General features: G+C 38.2%; 1 pseudogene; it reads left to right on the top strand.

Annotated features, from left to right (window-relative positions):
• Nucleotides 1–20,872: 20,872 nt before the first annotated feature.
• Nucleotides 20,873–21,330, top strand: LOC119515653 (annotated as a pseudogene).
• The last annotated feature ends 640 nt before the right edge of the window (nucleotides 21,331–21,970 follow it).

Here is a 21,970-nt window from a genome sequence, read left to right as displayed (position 1 = left end):
AGGAGGCACTCACTCTCAGGTTTGTGCAAGTGTGGCGTGAATAGCATGTCATTGTGGATAGAGTTCTTGTCCAGGACCCTCTCTGGTTTATTACTTTGGGTAAGCTGAGAACATAGATCAGGTAGATCAGTTCAGGTATTGGCCATTTAAACTACAAAATGAAGTTTTAGGGACAGTACTTTTATATTCTGCACAAAGGATCACACAAGCATGTATTTATTTAATACACACTGGGCAAACGATGTCATTATGTGGTGTGCTGGTTTGAATGTATTATGTCCCCCAGAAAAAGCCATATTCTTTGATGCAATCTTGTGGGGCAGACATAATAGTGGGGATTAAGTTGGAACGTTTGGATTAGGTTATTTGCATGGAGATGCGCCCCACCCAACTGTGGACAATAACTGATGGGATATTTCCATGGAGGCATGGCCCCACCCATTCAGGGTGGGCCTTGATCAGTGGAGCCATATAAATGAGCTGGCTCAAGGAGAGGAAACTCAGTGCAGCTGTGAGTGACGTTTTGAAGAAGAGCAAGCTTGCTAGAGAGGAACGTCCTGGGAGAAAGCCATTTTGAAACCAGAACTTTGGCACAGATGCCAGACATGTGCCTTCCCAGATAACAGAGGTTTTCCGGACGCCATTGGCCATCCTCCAGTGAAGGTACCTGATTACTGATGTGTTACCTTGGACACTTTATGGCCTTAAGAATGTAACTGTGTAGCCAAATAAACCCCCTTTTTATAAAAGCCAATCCATCTCTGGTGTTTTGCATTCCGCAGCATTAGCAAACTAGAACAGATTTTGGTACCAGGAGTGGGGTGCTTTTGCTGCTGAGTTTGCAAATACCAAACATGTTGGAATGAATTTTCAAATGGATAAGGGGAAGATTCTGGAAGAATTGTGAGGAGCTTGATAGAAAAGGCCAAAACTGCTTTGAAGAGACTTTGAAGAGACTGTGGAAAGATACTTCTGATGAGGACTTGAGCAGAAATGATGAATGTGTTGTTGTAAACTGGAAGAAAGGTGAGCCTTGTTTTAAAGTGGCAGAGAATTTGGCAAAATTGAGTCCTGGTGTCAGATGGAAGGAAGAATTTAAAAGCGACAACCTGAAATACTTAGCTAAGGAGATCTCCAGACTACATGTGGAGGATGTACCCTGGCTTCTCCTTGCAGCTTATAGTAAAATGTGACAGGACAGAGAAAAATTTAGAACTGAACTCTTGGGTTCAAAGAAACCAGAAGCTGATGGCTTGGAAAATTGCGAGCTTCCAGGGGGTGGAATTCCAGAAGCTACAGCCCAACATGAGGATGTAACCAAACATGGAACTCAGCCACCATTTCAGTACAAGCCAAGATTGGAGATGGAATTATCCAAGAAGAATTTGTGGAAACTCCTATTGTCTGATGGCTTTGACCCCTGCATGCTTCATGCGAAGCCAACAGAATTTTTGCGAGATCTTTACAGACAGAGCTGCTGCCAGTCGGGACTGGAGGAGAAAGACAAGGAACAAATTGAAGGAAAAATTTCTTCAAAGACAGAGCCATGGAGGTTGAGGTCTGGAGTCAAGAGGCCTTGGGCTGGGAGAGCGGAGTGGCCCACACACATGGAAAGGGTGAGTTTGCCCTGGAGGTCGAGGGTGGGCCTTCCACCTCAATGCTCAGGAAATGTTCTGCCACCTCAAGCCCCAAAGAGGGTGGAGCACATTCCCAGGGAATTGGGGACAGCCTGGCTCTCACCACACTGTTCTGAAGGGATTGAGCATGTGCCCCAGAGATGGAAGGGAATCCGGGTGCTGCCCCGATGTTTGAGAAGGGTGGGGCTGAGAAGGTGGTCTCCCCAATGTGTGGATATGTTGGAGCACTCACCCAAGTGTTTGGAGAGGAAAGGGCTGCCAGAAGGGCCCTTAGGAAGGGTTAGACTCCTGCTCTCTCAAGCCCCAAGGATGCGACTTCGTTCTGTTAATGACTCTCGGACTTTGAAATCTAATGGAGTTTGTCCTGCAGGTTTTAGGAACTGTTTTGGTCCTGTGAACCCTGTTTTCCTTACTCTTTCTCCTTACTGCAATGGGAATGTTTATCCTATGAATGTCCCTCCTTTGTATATTGGAAGCATATAACTTGTTCTAAGTCCACAGATCCAAAGCTAAAGGAAAAGTATGCCTTAGGACTGACCATGCCTATATTTGATTTTGATGGGATCTTGTACTTAACTATTGTTACTGAAATGATTTAAGTTTCTGTGGTATTGTGGGATGAATATATTTTGTATTTGGAAAGAATATGTTTTTCTGGGGACCAGGGGGTGGAATGTGCTGGTTTGAATGTATTATGTCCCCCAGAAAAAGCCATATTCTTTGATGCAATCTTGTGGGGCAGACATAATAGTGGGGATTAAGTTGGAACGTTTGGATTAGGTTATTTTGCATGGAGATGTGCCCCACCCAACTGTGGACAATAACTGATGGGATATTTCCATGGAGGCATGGCCCCACCCATTCGGGGTGGGCCTTGATCAGTGGAGCCATATAAATGAGCTGGCTCAAGGAGAGGAAATTCAGTGCAGCTGTGAGTGACGTTTTGAAGAAGAGCAAGCTTGCTAGAGAGGAACGTCCTGGGAGAAAGCCATTTTGAAACCAGAACTTTGGCACAGATGCCAGACATGTGCCTTCCCAGATAACAGAGGTTTTCCGGATGCCATTGGCCATCCTCCAGTGAAGGTACCCAATTACTGATGTGTTACCTTGGACACTTTATGGCCTTAAGACTGTAACTGTGCAGCCAAATAAACCCCTTTTTTTATAAAAGCCAATCCATCTCTGGTGTTTTGCATTCTGCAGCATTAGCAAACTAGAACATGTGGTATATAACAAGGGTGAGGGCATTTAGAATTCAAGACTAGGGTTTTTCCTAGACCTTTCCATGATAGCAATTGTAAGGAAAAAGAGGAGAAGCATACCAATCCAACCTTTGCCTCCAATTTGGAGGTGTTTATCCTCAGGGGTCTCCTGTGGTCTGTGGATCCTTGGTATTGTTGTCCAACTTTTTCTTTAAAACCATCATGGATCCAGGCTCTCCCATCTGCAGGGATATAGTTCAGATCATTAAATGACTTCCCAATGTCCAGCATCAATAGAAAAGCCCCGCATAGAAAATATGGAGAAAATAACTTCAGCTGTGATTATATAACTAAACCTCAGGCATAAAAAGAGGCTAAAATCAGAAGGGAATGGCTCCTAAGAGAGAGCAGTAAGATCTTATACAGGAAAGCAAAGAGAAGGCGAGCACAGGCCAAGGCAGGTGTGATGCCTCTCTCTTCCCTCAGGCCAGTTCTATTTGAGGAACTCCCATTTAAGTCTCCTCAAAGGAAGATGAATGCAACAGGGTTGCTAATATAGAGCTCAGTCTAAGATTCGTTCAATTATGGAGCAACTCTCTGAATTTTATAATATATGTAAAGACAAAATGTCATGGGAGTTTTTACCTCTGATGGATGGGATTTGGGAGGCATCACAGAGGAGGGGAGGTGCCACTTGAACCTTTATTTTCAGAATATAATTATATATTTAAAATTTTAAATGTTATTCTTGTTATTTGTGAAAAATTCAAAGACTACAGCAAGATAAAATATAAAGTGAAAGTCTATTTCATGCTTCTGGCTCCCAGAGAAACAACTGTTAACAGTTTGGTTTATATCCACCCAACACTTTTGTGTCTTAAAAGGCATTATTACATATCGTATATACAACAAATGGGCTCATACTGTATAAATTGGCCTATAACCAATAGACATTATGACACTAAGGTTAAGAACATGGGCTTTGGGGTCAGTAGCCCTGGGTTTGAGTTGTGAGCTTAGCGGGTCACCAAATGGCTCTAAACTTCAGCTTCCTTACCTGTAGCACTTGTCTTATAATGAGACATACCTTAAAAGTGGCGAAGAGAATTAAATGAGATATTGTAAGTAAAGTGCCTAGTAGAGAATAAGCCCTCAAAATGCTATATTAAAAAAATGTTAATATATGATGAATATTTTGTATGTCAATAAATGTGGCTCTATCTTATTCTGTTTTAATAAATGCATAGTATTCTATTGTATGGATAAATCATAATTTACTTAACTGACTCCTCTAAATGGACATTCAGGTTCTTATCAATTATTTATTCTTGTAAACAAAAAATTACAGTCTTGCCAAATTAATTATTTCCATTGGAGAAATTAATAAAATTAGAATTTCTGGGTCAAAATATACCTACATATCTTTAATTTTTGATAAATATTGCCAGATTGGTCTCCAGAAAGGCTATAGCAATTTATCCATGCCACACCCCCTTCTCCACCCCAACATTTGGGAACATGCTGATTTACCCATACCCTGCCAAGACTAAGCATTATGAACCATTTAAATTTGTGCCAGTTGGATACTTAAAAAAAATTCCATTTGTTTTATTTTCCCATTACTTTTATAAATAGTAAACTTGAAGAATCCACAAATTTATTGCCCATTAGTACTCCTTTTTGTGAACTGGCTGTTCACATCTATAACCTTTTTTTCCATTGGATGCTAACATTGTTTTCTTATTGATTATAAAAGTCCTTTATAATCCTCAACAATATAATAATATCTAGCATTTGTATGATGCTTAATATATGCCAGGTACTGTTTTAAATACTTTACATATTCTAGCACATTTATTCCTCAAAAACATCCTGTGACGTTGGTATTATTATTACCCCCATTTTACTAATGAAGAAACTGAGGGACATGAAAGTGAAATAATTTCCCCCAAATCTTGTTAAATGGTGGAGCCAGATATACCTCCGCAGTTTGGCTCTGGAGACCATGCTCTTAACCACTGCTTCTACTGCTTTTCACCCCTTTGTCATAAATGCAGCAAATACTTCTTTTCTCAATTTGTTACTTTAAACTTGTTTGTAGTGTCTTTCTTCTATATAGGAGTTTCAAATTTTTATGTAGTCAAATTCATCCTTTTTTTATTCGTGATTTCTTGCTGATTTTGTTCATGAATGATGAACAGAAATGTGAAAAAGACATGATGATGTGAAAGAGTGGGGCACAGTCAGAGAAAAGTGAGGAGATCAGATGCAGGAATTCTGGGGGACAAGCTGGAAAAGGCCATTTGAAACTAGATTGTCAAGAGCTTTACAAACCACACAAAGGAGTAGGATTTTATCCTGAGGGCAGTGGAAGTAGGGAGCCACATAATTTGTGTTTCTGCTTTTAATAAAAGGAAAACATATTCATGTAATAGAATGGTATAAAGCAAAATAAAAATAAAACTTCTACTTCTTAAATTAATTTTTTAAAGTAACTTTTATCACTCCAATAAGTAAGATGGGAGAAATAGCCATCTCTAAACCTTCCATCGCTTATCCCTTTTCTCCACTTGTCAGTCTGTTGGCCATATAATTTCTTTGATGTCAAAATTTATAGCATTTACATTCTTTTCTGTACAGTATGTCTCAAGTATTTTTTCTAACACCTTAGAACAAATAATTGGTATTTATAATATAATAATTAAATAAGTATTTTTACTGTGATCCAAGTTATATGATTAGAATTTTAAATTAGAAAATGTAATAAAATATTGTTAAATCAGCACTGCTCAAAAGAGAATATTCCAAGTGAAAAGGTAATAGATTTTCCTGTATTAAACTCTTTCAATTGCTCCAAATCATGCCATAATTTAGTTTGCTTCACATGTGAGCCATACGGCATTTTTCCCCCTACAGTGCCTTTTTATTATCTACTGAGAGAAAAAATACATTCCTTTCTCATGATAACAAGAAATCTTCCAGATTTGCCATTTAGCAGTGACTGAATGGGCATAATTTTCTTCTTGAACATATTGTTCAGCCTTTCTTTTCTAATTATATTTGTTGCTTTCTAGGTTTGCTATCTAACTGTCATCCAATGATTTCTTTTCAATGTACTCTTAGACTAGTTTCACAGTTTCTTGAATCTGTAGCTGTTTCTTTTTTGGGTTCCTTTCTCACTTTGTTGGACTATATCCTCAAGTTAAAAAAAAGAAACCTTTAGTCTAAATGTGCATAAGAGTAGACTTTTTTGCATTCCTGCATGACTGAAAATGACTTTATTTTGTCTCCACTCTTGATTGATAGTTTAACTCAATATAGAATTCTAGGTTCATAATCCTTTTTCCCTCAGGAATCTGTAGGCACTGTTTCATTCTAGCATCTGCTTTGTTTTTGAGACCTCTGATGACAATTTTAATCTAATTTTGGGGGGAGTTGACTTGTTTGCTTTGTCTTGCTTTTGCTTTTGTTTGCTTTTTAAATCTCTGGAAGCTTTAAAATCTTCTTTATCTTTAATGTTCTGAAATTCCATGGGATGTGTCTACATGTGGGTTTAATTCTGCTTAGCCTTTTGAGGGCTCTTTCAATCTCAAGTCCAGGCACTGTATTTAGATCTGGGAAATATGTTTTCATTGTTTAACTATCGGTGCCCCATATTCTTTTCTTTCTCTGTGGATCAGACAAATACTAGACATACAGGATTTATCTTCTATGGATCTTAATCTTTTTACATATATTTTTCACATTTGCTTTTTTTCTCTTCTAGCCCTTCTTTTTTTTTTTTTTTTGGTTCATATTCTAAACACTTTATTGAGCTATAATTGACAAATGATAAACTGCAAATATTTAAAGCTTAAAATTTTATAAGCTTTGACATATGTATACCATCACCACAATCAAGATAATGAACATATCCATCACCCCCAAAATTTTCTTGTGCCTCTTTGTAATCCCTCTCTCCTGTCCCTCCCCAACCCACTCTACCCTTTTGTCCCAAGCAACCCAATGACCTGCTTTCTGTCACTATAGATTATGAAGTCTGCATTTTTTAGATTTCTATATAAATGGAATCATAGAGTATGCATTCCCTTTCTTCCCTGGCTTCTTTCATTCAGCATAATTACTTTGCGATTCATCCACGGTGTGCATTCAATAGTTCATTCCTTTTAATTGTTTGATTGTATGGTTATGCCACAGTTAATCCAGTCACCTGCTAATGAACACTTGGATTGTTTCCAGTTTTTGGCAAATACAAATAAAGCTGTTATGAATCCTCATGTACAAGTCTTTGTGTGGACATATGATTTCTTTTCTCTATCTAGGAGAGGAATGAATGGATCATGGGGATAGGTATATGTTTAACTTTATATGAAACAGCCAAATTGTTTTTCGAAGTGGTGATACCATTTTCATTCCTTCTAATGAATGTTTCATTTCAACAATCATATTTTAAAATTTCAATAATTATTCTTTTTTCCTTGGGTCCTTCTTTCTTTCATTACCAGCCTTCGTTTAAAGGCTTGTAATATTTTCTTGAAAATCTCTGAGTTTCCTTGGGGTCATTTGTTCAGTTGTTCATCTAGACCTTTTACAAATGTCTAGAGATACTTGTCTCTCTATGTATACTTTAGAATAAAAGAGCAAGTTGAATAGTAAAGATAGCTGGTGTATCAAAATATGCAGGGCTTTAGTCTGGGGTACCAACACTAGAAGCCTTACCTAGGCAGATGTTCAATTTCTTTAGAGTTCTCTGATCTTATCCTTGGTACAAATACACCTCTGCCAAACCATCCATAAGTGTGGGTGTTCTACTTTGTTAATGCTGCCAGAATGCAAAACACCAGAAATGGATTGGCTTTTATAAAAGGGGGGTTATTTGGTTACACAGTTACAGTCTTAAGGCCATAAAGTGTCCAAGGTAACAAATCAACAATTGAGTACCTTCACTGGAGGATGGCCAATGGTGTCCAGAAAACCTCTGTTAGCTGGGAAGGCAAGTGGTTGGCATCTGTTCCAGAGTTCTGGCTTAAAAATGGCTTTCTCCCAGGACGCTCCTCTCTAGGCTTCAGCTTCTCTCCAAAATATCATCTCAATTGTTCTTGGGGTGTTTGTACTCTCTTAGCTTCTCTGGAGCAAAAGTCTGCTTTCAAAGCCTGTCTCCAAAATGTCTCTGTAAATTGCAGTTCCTCTCTCAGCTCCTGTGCATTTCTTTAAGTATCCCTCTTGGCTGTAGCAAGCTTGCTCCTTCTGTCTGAGTTTATATAGTGCTCCTGTAAACTCATAAAGGCCCATGCTGAATGGGTGGGGCCACACCTCCATGGAAATTATCCAGAGTTATCACCCACAGTTGGGTGGAGCACATTTTCATGGAAACAACCTAATCCAAATGTTCCAATTTAATCCCCACTAATATGTCTGCCCCCTCAAGATTTCATCAAAGGACATGGCTTTCTCTGGGGGACATAACATATACAAACCAGTACATTCCACCCTCTGGAACCCAGAAAAACATGATCTTTCCATATACAAAATACATTCATCCCATCACAATATCATGGAAACTTAAATCATTTCAGTAACAATAGTTAAGTACAAAATCCCATCAAAATCAATTGCAGGCATGGTTGGTCCTAAGGCATAATTCCCCTCTGGCTCTGTACCTGTGAAACATAGAACAAGTGTCTGCTTCCAATATACAGAGGAGGGACAGTCATAGGGCAAACATTCCCATTGCCATAAGGAGAAACTGAAAGGAAAACAGGGTTTAAGGGACCAAAACAATTCCTAAAACCCGCAGGACATACTCCATTAGATTTCAAAGTCTGAGAGTCATCTACAGAAAGACATTGCACCCTTGGGGCTTGAGAGAGTGGGAGTCTAACCCTTCCTAAGGGCCTTTGAGGCAGCCCTTTTCTCTCCAAATGCTGGGGTGAGTGCTCCAATATATCCACACATTAGGGAGACCACCTTCTCGGCCCCACCCTCTTCAAACATTAGGGCAGCATCCAGATTCTCTTCCACCTCTGGGGCACATGCTCAACCCCTTCAGAACAGTGGAGTGGCAGCCAGGCTCTCCCCAGTCCCCTGGGAATGTGTTCCACCCTCTCTGAGGCCTGGGGTGACAGCATTCTTTCTGAGCATTGAGGAGGAAGGCCCACCCTAGACCTCTGGGGCAAACTCACCCTCTCCATGCGTGTGGGCCACTCCGCTCTCCCAGCCTGAGACCTCTTGATTCCAGACCTCAACCTCCATGGCTCTGTCTTTGAAGAAATTTTTCCTTCAATTTGTTCCTTGTCTGCTTCCTCCAGTCCAGACCAGCAGTGGCTCTGTCTGTAAAGAGCTTGCAAAAATTCTGTTGGCTGCACATGAAGCACACAGGGGTCAAAGCCATCAGACAGCAGGACTTTCCACAAATCCTTTCTGCTTAACTCCTTCTCCAGTCTTGGCTTTTACTGAACTGGCAGCTGGGTTCCATGTTTGGTTACATCCTCACATTGGGTTGTAGCTTCTGCGGTTTCACCCCCTGGAAGCCCAGAGTTTTTCAGGCCATCAGTTCTGGTTTCTTTGAAACCAAGAGTTCATTTCTCAGCTTATCTCTGTCCTTTTGCATTTTACTATAAGCTGCAAGTAAAAGCCAGGCTATGTCTTCTATATTTTGCTTGGAGATCTCATCAGCTAACTATTCCAGGTCATCGCTTTCAAATTCTGCCTTCCATCCAACACCAGGACTCAGTTTTGCCAAATGCTCTGCCACTTTAAAACAAGGATCACCTTCCTTCCAGTTTGCAACAACACATTCATCATTTCTGCTCAAGGCCTCATCAGAAGTATCTTTAGAGTCCGTATTTCCACAAACAGTCTCTTCAAAACAGTTTAGGCCTTTTCTTTCAAGCTCCTTACAATTCTTCCAGAAGCTTCCCCTTATCCATTTAAAAAGCCATTCCAACATGTGTGGTATTTGCAAACTCAGCCCCACCCCACCTCCGGTACCAAAATCTGTTCTAGTTTGCTAGTGCTGCCAGAATGCAAAACACCAGAGATGGATTGGCTTTTATAAAAGGGGGTTTATTCAGTTACACAGTTACAGTCCATAAAGTGTCTAAGATAACACATCAACAATTGAGTACCTTCCCTGGAGGATGGCCAGTGGTGTCCGGAAAACCTCTGTTAGCTGGGAAGGCACGTGGCTGGTGTCTGCTCCAAAGTTCTGGTTTCAAAATGGCTTTCTCCCAGGACATTCCTCTCTAGGCTGCAGTTCCTCAAAAATGTCACTCTTAGTTGCTCTTGGGGTGTTTTTCCTCTTTTAGCTTCTCTGGAGCAAGAGTCTGCTTTCAATGGCCGTCTTCAAACTGTCTCTCATCTGCAGCTCCCCTCTCGGATCCTGGGTGTTCTTTAGAGTGTCCCTCTTGGCTGTAGCAAGCTCGCTCCTTCTGTCTGAGCTTATATAGTGCTCCAGTAAACTAATAAAGGCCCATGCTGAGTGGGCGGGGCCACACCTCAATGGAAATTATCCAATCAGAGTTATCACCCACAGTTGGGTGGGGCACATTTCCATGGAAACAACCTAATCCAAATGTTCCAATTTAATCCCCACTAATATGTCTGCCCCCTCAAGATTTCATCAAAGGACATGGCTTTCTCTAGGGGATATAATATATATAAACTGATACAGTGGGTTTGGGAAGGATGAAGGAAACTGGATTAAACCATCTATTCCATTAATTGTCCTTTAATTAAGTCCTTATTTCTGCCCCAGAATCTGCTTCCCCACTTCATTTCTAACCACTTCAGGTCTGAAGTGTTTTGGGGGCTTATTCAGAAGGAAGCTTTCATCCTTGCTTCAACATTCTTCTGTGAATTCTGGGTTGACACTTCCCATTTTGGTATATCCTTCCTGGCTGTCCCTATATTTTCCTTTTTCTTAGAAATTTGTTAAAATCTCTGGTCCACAGATACACTTGTACTGCCCTCTCAGCACTGTTATCTGAAATTTTTAATATAAAAATGATATGATCAGCTATGTGTTTTAGAAATGTAATTGACCGGGTATTGATGTGTGGGATGAAGGAATGAGTCAAATCAGGGAGATAATTTAGGAGACTATTGTAAAAATGTAGGAAAGAAAGGATGCAGTCATCAGGTAGGAAAATGGGGTAAAAATAGGATATTGATTCAATATTTATATGTGATAGAATCTGAATATTTGATTAATTATGGAGAATGAGGACACATGGATAATTCTGAGTTATTCTGATTTAGATGACATGGTAGATAGTGGTATCATTAATTTAGATAGTACATAAAGAAGGAAGAACAATTTTTTTTAAGGAATGTAGTGAGTTTGATTATGGACATGTTTCATTTGAAAAGCCTGTTGGGCATACAGGTAGATGTAACCAATGGGTGATGTAAAGTGAGAATCTGGTGCTTAAAAAAAGATTTAGAATTGGATCCCAGTAGAATTCTAGCCAAGCATTAAAAAGGACAACACACTTATTGTATTCTTGACTGAAGAGTTTGAAATTTAGTAGGCATTAAAGAAATGTTGAGTTGAATTGGATGAGTAATTGGTAATGTAGGAATAATCATTCAAGTATAATTTTGGTTGGAAGAGGAGTCTGTGGAGAAGAAAAATGACATGGCTTAACCTCTGGAAAAGGAATACATTCCACTTCCTCACACACTGTAAATTGGTAACAATAAGATGCAGTGGGTAGGAGATGGTAAGAGCTAATAATATCCTAATAGCTATATATATATATTACTTTATACATTGTTTTTCCTATTGAAAGTGAAACAAAATATTTGTGCATATAGTTTTAGGAAAGAAATAGGATTACTTAAGTAGTTACTAGCAAGTGTTTATATCATATTTTGTAGTGGTTTTAAAATTCATGAGCATCCTTATGACATGAAAAGTTTATCATAGCAATTGAAACATAAATTATGCTTAAATTCTCACAATACATTTCCAAATCCTAGCATATCATTTAAAATTCAGAATTGTATTATTACAAATTGTCCTTTAATTGATTGCTGTGGCTCATCTTTCTGAATCCTCAAAAGATATTCCATAATTCCTTTAATAAATTGGTCTACCTTAAAATCAAATACACCATAAACTTTTTTTAAAATGTCAGAGTATGGCATGTTATACCATGCTAAACTCAATGAAATTTTCTCCTTTCTTTAATAACAGTATATATTTCAGTCAAGAGAAATTCTATAGTAGGAAAAAGATAATAAGAAATACTATTCTAGATAAAGAGTTCTTTATCCATTTTTAATTTCTCTTTCTCTATTACAATCATCAGTGATTATTTTATCTGATTGTTGCAAAGATATATACATTAAAGCTTAAGAACTACCAATGTATAGGATCCATGGCACCTAAGCCTGTTACTGTTTTTTTAATTCATTAACAAAATTTTATTGAGAACCTATTTTGTACAAAGAATTATGTCTGACATTCTTACTGAGTGTAAGCAGTAAAACTCTTAGTGACTGTTAGAGAATTTCTATCTAAGTCAGGCCTAAGCATTCATTGTTACATAAATTAAGAGATATGATGGACTTTTCCAGCAAAAGATCACTTTATCATCTAACTCAGATTATCAATTTATTTTCCTAAGTGTAGAATTCAATTTCTTTCCTACATATGCATGTTCTTGAGGCCTTCTACATGTTGTTTCCTGCTTTCTATATGATAGGTGTCTGCATTTACCAGTGGGTGACATATTTATGTCATTTAAAAGGTTTGTAGCATACTTTTGATCTTTCAGTGAAAGTTATTATATAAATGTCACTTGTCATTATCATGGAAACATCCAGTTGGGAAAAAATGGTTTCAGATATCATCAAGTACTCCTACCTAGAACAAAACAATATATTTTGTTGTGAACAAGAATATTTAGCTACTATTGTTTATATCCTTCTAAGCATGTACTTGCTGATCACTTTATGTTAAGTTAATCTATATCTTTAGAAGCTCTGTTCACTCCTTGATGCTAGTGTCACACTGTTTTAGTTCTCTTAAAAAGCCATAGTGTCCTGCTCCTTGCATTTAGCCAATAGTGAAAACCCCATTGATGTATGAGAAGATTATAAGAGATTATATAGGAGCACTTCATACTGAGAAAAGGAAGATAAATGTATGTAGCCTTTCTGTCTGCATGAAAGGCTTAGAAGGCATAATGGAAGGAAACTGTAGGGTACTAAATTAGTGTCTGTGCTGTTTGCTACTATCTTTCTTTTCTTTGGAGAGCCTGTGCCACCTCTGAAGCTTTAGGTGGCAAGATGGAAACTACCATCTGATCTAAGTGCACCAAAACAATTCTAGAATCTCCATGTTTAGTTTTTCTCTTAGCTATAATGGTGCTACCTATAGTGGGATAAGTCACAAGTCTTGAGGAAAATACTTGCTGGAGGAAATGGAAAAGAAAAAAGAATTATTCTGATTTTTATTTATTTTTATTTTTCCTTCCCATCTATATTAGTTTCCTAGGACTACTATAACAACTTACTAAAATAAGAGAAATTTATTCTTTCATAGTTATGGTGTCTAGAAGCCTGAAATCAAGGTGCTAGCTGCAACATTCTCCCTCTGAAGGTTGGAGGGAAGAATCCTTCCTTGCCTCTTCCTGTATTCTGCTGGCTCCCAGCAATCCTTGGCATTTCTTGGTTTACAGCTACATAAGTCCACACTTAGTCTCCATCTTCACATGGCCTTCTTCCCTGTGTCTCTCCTTTTCTTATAAAAACACTAGTCATTGTATTTAGAGCCCATTCTAATCCAGAATGACCACATCTTAACTAATTCCATCTGTAAAAATCCTATTTCCAAAAACATCACTTTGCCGGTTTGGATGTATTATGTCCCCCCAAAAGCCATGTTCTTTAATGCAATCTTGTGGGGGCAGATTGATTAATCTTTCTGATTTGGGTGTGACCACGTGATTGAATGTTTCCATGGAGATTTGGCCCCACCCTTTCAGAGTGGGTCTTGATTGGTTTACTGGAGTCCTTTAAAAAGAGCCAACACAGACTCAGATGCTTGCTGATGCTTAGAGATGCTTAGAGATGCCTGAAGTTGTGGACAGAAGGACTTTTGGAGATGCTAGGCTAAGGATGCACAGTAGCTGAGGAAGGAGCTGAAACACAGCCCAAGACCAGCAGATGCCAGCCACATGCCTTCCCAGCTGTCACAGGTGTTCCAGATGCCATCGGCCATTCTTCAGTGGAGGTATCTTCTGGTTGATGCCTTAGTTTTCACACTTTTATGGCTTCAGGACTGTAAATTTGTAACCAAATAACCCGCTTTATAAAAGCCTATCTATTTCTGGTATTTTGCATAAAGCAGCATTAGCAAACCGTAACACTTCCATTCTGAAGTTCCAGATGCATGTGAATCTTTAGGGGGCATTATTCAACCTACCACACCATCTCAAACTCTGTCTCCCCAAAGCATGGCAGATATATTTTCTTACTGTACTGTGTCATCACGTAGAATTTCCACACCTGGAAAATTACTATAGTCCTTTTCCTACCAGAGATGTTACAATTTATTCCACCAAGGATCCATTAAATAATCTTCTTAGGCAGTCCCACCTTGAACACCACCATGTCAGCTCTGTAGCTCTAACGCTATGCTACCTGGTATGGTAGCCACTAATCACATGTGGCTATTTAATTTTACACTAATTGAAGTTAAATAAAACTAAAAATTCAATTCCTAAGACACACTAGCTACACTTCAAGTGCTCAGTAGCAACACATGGCCGGTATTATAAAATGTTTTTGTTATTGCATTAAATTCTTTTGCAAAGTTTTTCTCTAAGGGAACCTCAGGGAAATGAACCGAGAGGGAAGTGCTTGGAAAAGAGTTAAAAGGTAGATGTGTCAAAGCGGATGTCTAGAAGGTGGAGTACCCTTGCCATCATCACTTAAATTTTCTCTAACTTCTCTCTTCTGTCAGCCTGTCACCTCCTAGTTCATTCATATAGGTTCCATGAAGGCTGCTGTATTCTTCTGTTGTCCTTCCATTATGGTCACAGAGGTTTTGTTCAATAGTATGTATCCAATCCAACCTAAGAAAATTGTAAAACTGGGCCTCCTGATTGATCTGGAGTAGGACTTTATTCAAGTTGAGCCAGTGATACCCTGCCTTTTTTGGAATTTATGGACTTGGGGTCCAGAGGGTTGGCAGAACCTATGAACCATAAAGTGAAGAAGCTCTCAGGGGTCATGATTTCTATTGTAGGGAGAAAATCAGCCTATGGTGAGCAAACAAAACGAAGTTAACATGCAGGGAGAAATACTGACAAGGAACAGAAAGTATACTGATAACATTCAGGTTCCCAAGTCCAGTGGATTCTGATACTAAGCTTTACTTCTGTTCTTACATCTTGATAATTAACTTTAGATTTTCCTTAAGCTAGTTCAATTTGAATTTCTCTCATTTACAGCCAAAAAAGCCAATGCAGAAGTAATTGGAGACATAGACAACTTGCTGGAATGCATGGGGTCAGAAAGGCAAGTGTAATTGAAGCTTGCAACATACCAAATACAAACAAAATAAGTCAATTATATAACATTGATAAAACTCTGACAATTTTTAGATATATTTTAAAAAGGAGCAAAGTTATAAATGTAAAAATGAGGTGATATGATTTTATGAAGATAGTTTGCTCTTTTGTTTAACTTCAAGAGAGATGGGAAAAAGATAAGTTATCAGAATAAACAACAAATGTATCTGTTTCCATGGCATTATGATTCAAGAAAGAAATGAAATACTCATAATTTTAACTTTGTGTTTCACTAGATCCTTAGATTCAGCTACATCTTTTCAGAAAATTGCACTGTCAACAAAGCTTAAAATTTTTAATTGATTTTATTGCTCAAAGACTCAAATTCACTGGATAAAATAATGTAGTATCTACTAAATTTCCAAAATGTAATTTTTACATAGACTTTGTTCAGTATCCATTTCCATTTATTTAACTATATATTGCTACATAGTAAGTTTTTCATTCTTTTAGATGACTGGTATTTTTCAATTGAATAGTTTTAAATTAAATGAAGGATGCTTCCAACTTTAAAAAGGGGTTATTTCTTAAAAGAACATTGCAGAGGATTGTGGGAAGATGGAAGAGTAGGAAGTTCCAGAATCAGTCCCTCCATCAAAACAATTGAAGTGGCAAGAACTGCCTGAATCAACTAATTTGAAACTCTGGAGTCTAGTGGAATATAGTGCACAAAACAAAAAGTAAGAATAAAATATGGCCTATTCACAGGAAAAAAGAATTTCCCAGCAGCCATCCCTAAGGATGCTCATACATTGGAACTGTTAGTCAAAGACTTTAAATCAATTGTCTTAAATTTGTCCAATGAGCTAAAGGAATCTATGTACAAAAACAGACTAGTGGAAAAACAAAATGTGGTATATATACAGATGGTAGAATACTATGCTGCAGTAAGAAGGAACAAGGTCCTGCAACATATGGCAACATGGATGAACCTTGAAGATACAATTCTGAGTGAAATAAGTCAGACAAAAAGGAGAGATATTGTATGTTACCACTGTTATAAACTCTCTGAACAATGTAAAATCAATGTTTTATAGAATATTGGGGACCTAGTGATAGACAGTAGCTAGTGGGGGGAATGATAAGCTAATATGTTCAGATATGTTAATGATGGTGAATTCAATGGTATGGTAACTGGATAGGGGTGACAACTTTTTTGTTAATGGGATTATAAGTATCCAAGCTGTATTGAAGGCAAATGGGAATGAAAGGGATTGTTTAAAGGCATGTTTCCCACAGATCAGCACCACAAATACAAATAGGGACTTGCATGATGTACTTCTAAGGTATGACACTAGCACAGAGAGCTGGTAACAGAAGGGTATATGGGAAAAGTCTACATATTGCATACCAGGGACTATGATTAATAGGAATAACATACTAGTACTACACAAATACTAGGAACAAATAATTAAGGGCTGATAAGAGCTATGAAATGCTTTGGTTCATGAGAATTGCTTAAAATGGAGAGTGATGAGGATTACACAACTAAGTGATGTTAATGTGAGATATGGATGGTGTTCTAGTTTGCTAATGCTGCCAGAATGCAAAACACCAGAGATGGATTGGCTTTTATAAAAGGGGGTTTATCCGGTTACACAGTTACAGCCTTAAGGCCATAAAGTGTCCAAGGTAACACATCAGCAATTGGGTACCTTCACTGGAGGATGGCCAATGGTGTCCAGAAAACCTCTGTTAGCTGGGAAGGCACATGGCTGGCATCTGCTCCAAAGTTCTGGTTTCAAAACATCTTTCTCCCAGGACATTCCTCTCTAGGCTGCATTTCCTCAAAAATGTCACTCTTAGTTGCACTTGGGATATTTGTTCTCTCTTAGCTTCTCCAGAGCAGGGGTCTGCTTTCAACAGCCATCTTCAAACTGCCTCTCATCTGCAGCTGCTGTGCTTTCTTCAAAGTGTCCCTCTTGGCTGGGCTGTAGCAAGCTTGCTCCTTCTGCCTGAACTTACATAGTGCGCCAGTAATTTAATTCAGACCCACCCAATGGGCGGGCCGACAACTTCAAGGAAATTATCCAATCAGAGTCATCACCCACAGTTGGGTAGGGTGCATCTCCATGGAAACACTCAAAGAATTACAATCTAACACTGATAGTCTGCCCACACAAGATTACATCAAAGATAATGGCGTTTGGGGGGACGTAATACATTCAGACTGGCACAGATGGATTATCATGGACATAACATATGCTCTGTGAACTTGGAAACTCCCTGCTTTATAAGTCAAGCCCTTGATCTTGAGGCTTGCTCTGGTGAAATTTATGGTTGTAAAGGGGAGGCTAAGCCCACCTATAGTTGTGCCTAGGAGTCATCTCCAGAGAACCTCTTTTGTTGTTCAAATGTGGAGTTTCTCTCTCTAAGCCTAACTCTGCAAATAAATTCATCACCCTCTCCCTGACATGAGACAGGACCCCCAGGATGCATAAGTCTTCCTGGCAATGTGGGATACAGATTCTACGAATGAGCCAAACCCTGGCATTTGAGGGATTGAGAATGCCTTTTTGACCGAAAGCAGGAAAAGAAAGGCAATGAAATAAGGTTTCAGTGGCTAAGAGAATTCAAATAGAGTCAAGAGGCTGTCCTCGAGGTTACTCCTATGCAACCTTCACCTAGATATGCCAAATGACCACAGTATGATAAGCCCAATTCAACACTAGTCCTAAAAACTTTAAAGAATACCCAGATCCCTATCTGGTACTCTATAAAGGTTTCACTCACTAAGTGTATTCTTCAGAACTTAAATTCTTCAGAGAACTCCTATGCAGCTAAGTCCCAAAACCCAGAGACAATAGCCTCTTCAAGAACATCAACTAGATGTGTCCCTTTTTCTCATAAAATTGACACCCCTTTTTAACATGAACAACTTAGGGTGGTCACTGCCTAGACATCCCTGAAGATTGGGAAAGTGATTAAACTAGAGGAATCGGTAGCAACAGACTAGATGGAATTTAAAAAAGGATTATGAATACTGAATCTATATAATTTTCTTTTTCTTAGTTGCTGGGGTATTAGAATAGCTAGAAGGAAAGAATTGAAAAGGTGGAACTGTAACACATGGCATCCTTTGAAATTTGTTCTATAGCTACTTGTTAAGTTGTCTTTTGAAAGCTATAACTTTTTGTAAATATATTTCATAAGAAGAAAATAACTGAAACTATGGTACTATAATTCATAACAACTTTGGAAATTTTCTATATATCTACCTGTTAAAGCATACTTTGCAAGATATTACCTATTTTGTATATATGATATATTTCACAATAAGGTGTTCGGGTTTGCTAATGCTGCTGTTTATACAAAATACAAGAAATGGGTTGGTTTTATAAAGGGGGGTTATTTGGTTACAAAGTTACACTCTTAAGGTCATAAAAGTGTCCAAGCTAAGGCATCAGCACAAGTATACCTTCACTGAAGGAAGGCCACTGGTGTCCAGAAAACCTCTGTTAGCTGGGAAGGCACATGGCTTGTGTCTGCTGATCCCAGGTTGTGTTCCAGTTCCTCTCTCAGCTCCTGTGCATTCTTCAAAATGTTGCTCTTGGGGTGATTTGTCCTCTCTTAGCTTCTCCAGAGCAAATTCTGGGCTAGCATCTCCAAAGCATTAGCAAAAGTCTGCTTTCAATGGCCAGCTCCAAAATGTCCCTCAGCTGCTCTGAGTTCCTTCTGTTTGTGAACTCTTTTATGGGACTCCAGTGATTAAATCAAGACCCATCCTGGGTGGGCAGGTTCCATATCTCACAGAAATAATTTAATCAAACATTTCACCCACAGTTGATTGAGTCACATCTCCACGGAAACATTCAATCAAAGGATTCCAGCCTAATCAACACTAATATATCTGCCCCCATGAGATTGTATTAAAGAATATGGCTTTTGGTGGGACATATTATATCCAAACTAGCACATAAGGAAATAACTGAAACTGTGGAAATGTAACCTATAATATTCTTTGAGTTTTGTTTTCCAACTACTTGTTAAATTTCACTTGGAAAGATATCAGTTTTATGTATATATGTTGTGTTCTACAATAAAAAAATTATTAAAAAAACTAAGGGAAATTTGGAAAAATGTTGTCTGAATCAAATAAAGAGACAGAAATTATAAAAAGAAACCAAACAAATTTTGGAGCTGCAAAGTACAGTAATTGAAATGAAAAGAACTCATTAGATGGATTCAACAGCAGATTTAAACAGGCAGAAGAAGAGATCAATAAACATGAAGACAAGACAATTGAAATTATCCAAGGAGAGGAGCAGAAAGAATAGAGAATGAAGAAAAATGAACAGATCCTAAGATACCTATGGGACACCATCAAGCATTCCAACATAGGCATCATTGGAGTCCCCCAGAGGATGAGAGACAGAAAAGGGCAGATGTACTTCATGTAGGTGAAGTAATAATGGCCAAAAGCATCCTAAATCTGATGAAGGACAATAATATGCACATCCAGGAAGCTCAATGAACTCCAAGCACTATAGACTCTAAGAGAGCTTCACCACGACACATTATAGTGAAACATTCCAAATCCAAAGACAAAGAGAGGATTTTGAAAGTAAAGAGAGAAGCAACTTGTTACATGCAAGGGAACCCCAATAAGATTAATAAGAGATTTCTCATGAGAAGTCATGGAGGCCAAAAGACAGTTGAGGTGGCATATTTAATGTTCTTAAAGAAAATAAAAACTGTCAACCAAGAATTCTATAACCAGCAAAATTAACTTTCAAAAATGAAGGAAATTTACAGATAAACAAAAGGTGAAAGAGTTCATTACCAGAAGACCGCCCTACAAGAAATGCTAAAGGAAGTCCTTCAGGCTGAAATATACTTGATTTTAGCCAAAAGACCAAGAAGAAATTCAGGCTGAAATAAAATAAAAGTTATTAGACAGTAACTCAAAGCCCTAGGAGAAATAAAGAACATTGGCAAAAGTAACTACATATGTACGTATAAAATCCTGTATTATTGTGCTTTTGATTTGTAACTGCCCCTCCCCATATGACTTACCATAAAAATGTATAAAATAACATTTTAAATCTATGTTATTGGGCATACAATGCATAAAGATGAAATCTGAGCTAATAACAATGTAAAGGGGGAAGGGACAGAGATATATAGGAGTAGAGAGTTTGTATACTACTAAAACTAGATTGATACTAATTGACTTATGTTGTTATTAGTTTAGAACCATATATCTGATAAAGGTTTAACATCCAGAATACATAAAGAACTCCTACAACTGAAGAACAAAAAGACAAATAACCCAATTTAAAAATGAGACAAGGACTTAAAATTTAAGTAGACATTTCTCCAAAGAAGATATTCAAATGAACAATAAGTATATGAAACCATGCTCAACATCCTTAGCCATTAAAGAAGCATGAATTAAAACTACGAGAGTAGAGCCAGAAACCAAAGGCCTAACTTGGGGTCTGACAAGATGGCTGGGCTGCCCAGCAAGATTATCAAAGAAACCCAGCATTTTCTGGAAGAACCAGTGCCCAGTATTAACGCAGAACTAGATGAGAGCAGCACCAATTATTTTTATGTTGTCATTGCTGGCCCCCAAGATTCCCCTTTTGAGGGAGGGACTTTTAAACTTGAACTTTTCCTTCCAGAAGAATACCCAATGGCAGCCCCTAAAGTATGTTTCTTATCAAAATTTATCACCCTAATGTAGACAAATTGGGAAGAATATGTTTAGATATTTTGAAAGATAAGTGGTCCCCAGTACTGCAGGTTTCCATAGTTCAGCTATAGATCCAGGCTTTGTTAAGTGCTCCAAATCCAGATAATCTGTTAGCAAACGATGTAACAGAGCAGTGGAAGACCAAAGAAACCCAAGCCATAGAAACAGCTAGAGCATGGACTAGGCTATGTGCCATGGATAATATTTAAATTGATGTGATCAAGTGTGCATCACTTCTCCTGTTCTGCCAAGACTTCTTCATTATTTGTTTGCATTATTGGACACAGTCTTAGAAACATTACAGAATAAAAGCCCAGATATCTTCAGTCCTTTACTGATTAAATGCATATTAGCAAATCTATGTCTTATCTGATTCACTGTTGCAAGGCATGAGCAGAGGCTGGAAGTATCTGGATTGTTGTTAAACGTTTAAAAGCAGTGGCCCTTCTCCACCTTTTATTCATTTCCCCCATCATAGTTCAAGAATAAAGCACTGTGAATGATGGTAGTTGTTAGAAGTGTGAGCGTTTTTCTTTATTTTACTTTTATTTTTGAGGAGGGAGGTAGTTTTATTTTAATTTTATGATATCCTTTCCCCCCTTTTTATGGTGATCTAATTAAATGTATTGGTTAAAAGCAGCTAACCAGTGTTCTTCAGAGTATACACTCTAGCCAAGTCTAACTTCATTAAACGCTGTTGATGGACAACCTTGATTATTTGAACCAAAATGGGACCATCAAACAAACACCACAGCCCTCACTAATAACATTGTGGCTTTGCTGTCAAGGGTAGAATCCTCCCTTCAAAAAAGAAGCTGGAAGCTTGAATGGCTTGTCTGGAAACTTCTG

This window comes from Choloepus didactylus, chromosome 2, assembly GCF_015220235.1.
Source record: "Choloepus didactylus isolate mChoDid1 chromosome 2, mChoDid1.pri, whole genome shotgun sequence".
Classification (NCBI taxonomy): domain Eukaryota; kingdom Metazoa; phylum Chordata; class Mammalia; order Pilosa; family Megalonychidae; genus Choloepus; species Choloepus didactylus.
This window is presented reverse-complemented; position numbering and strand designations above follow the sequence as displayed.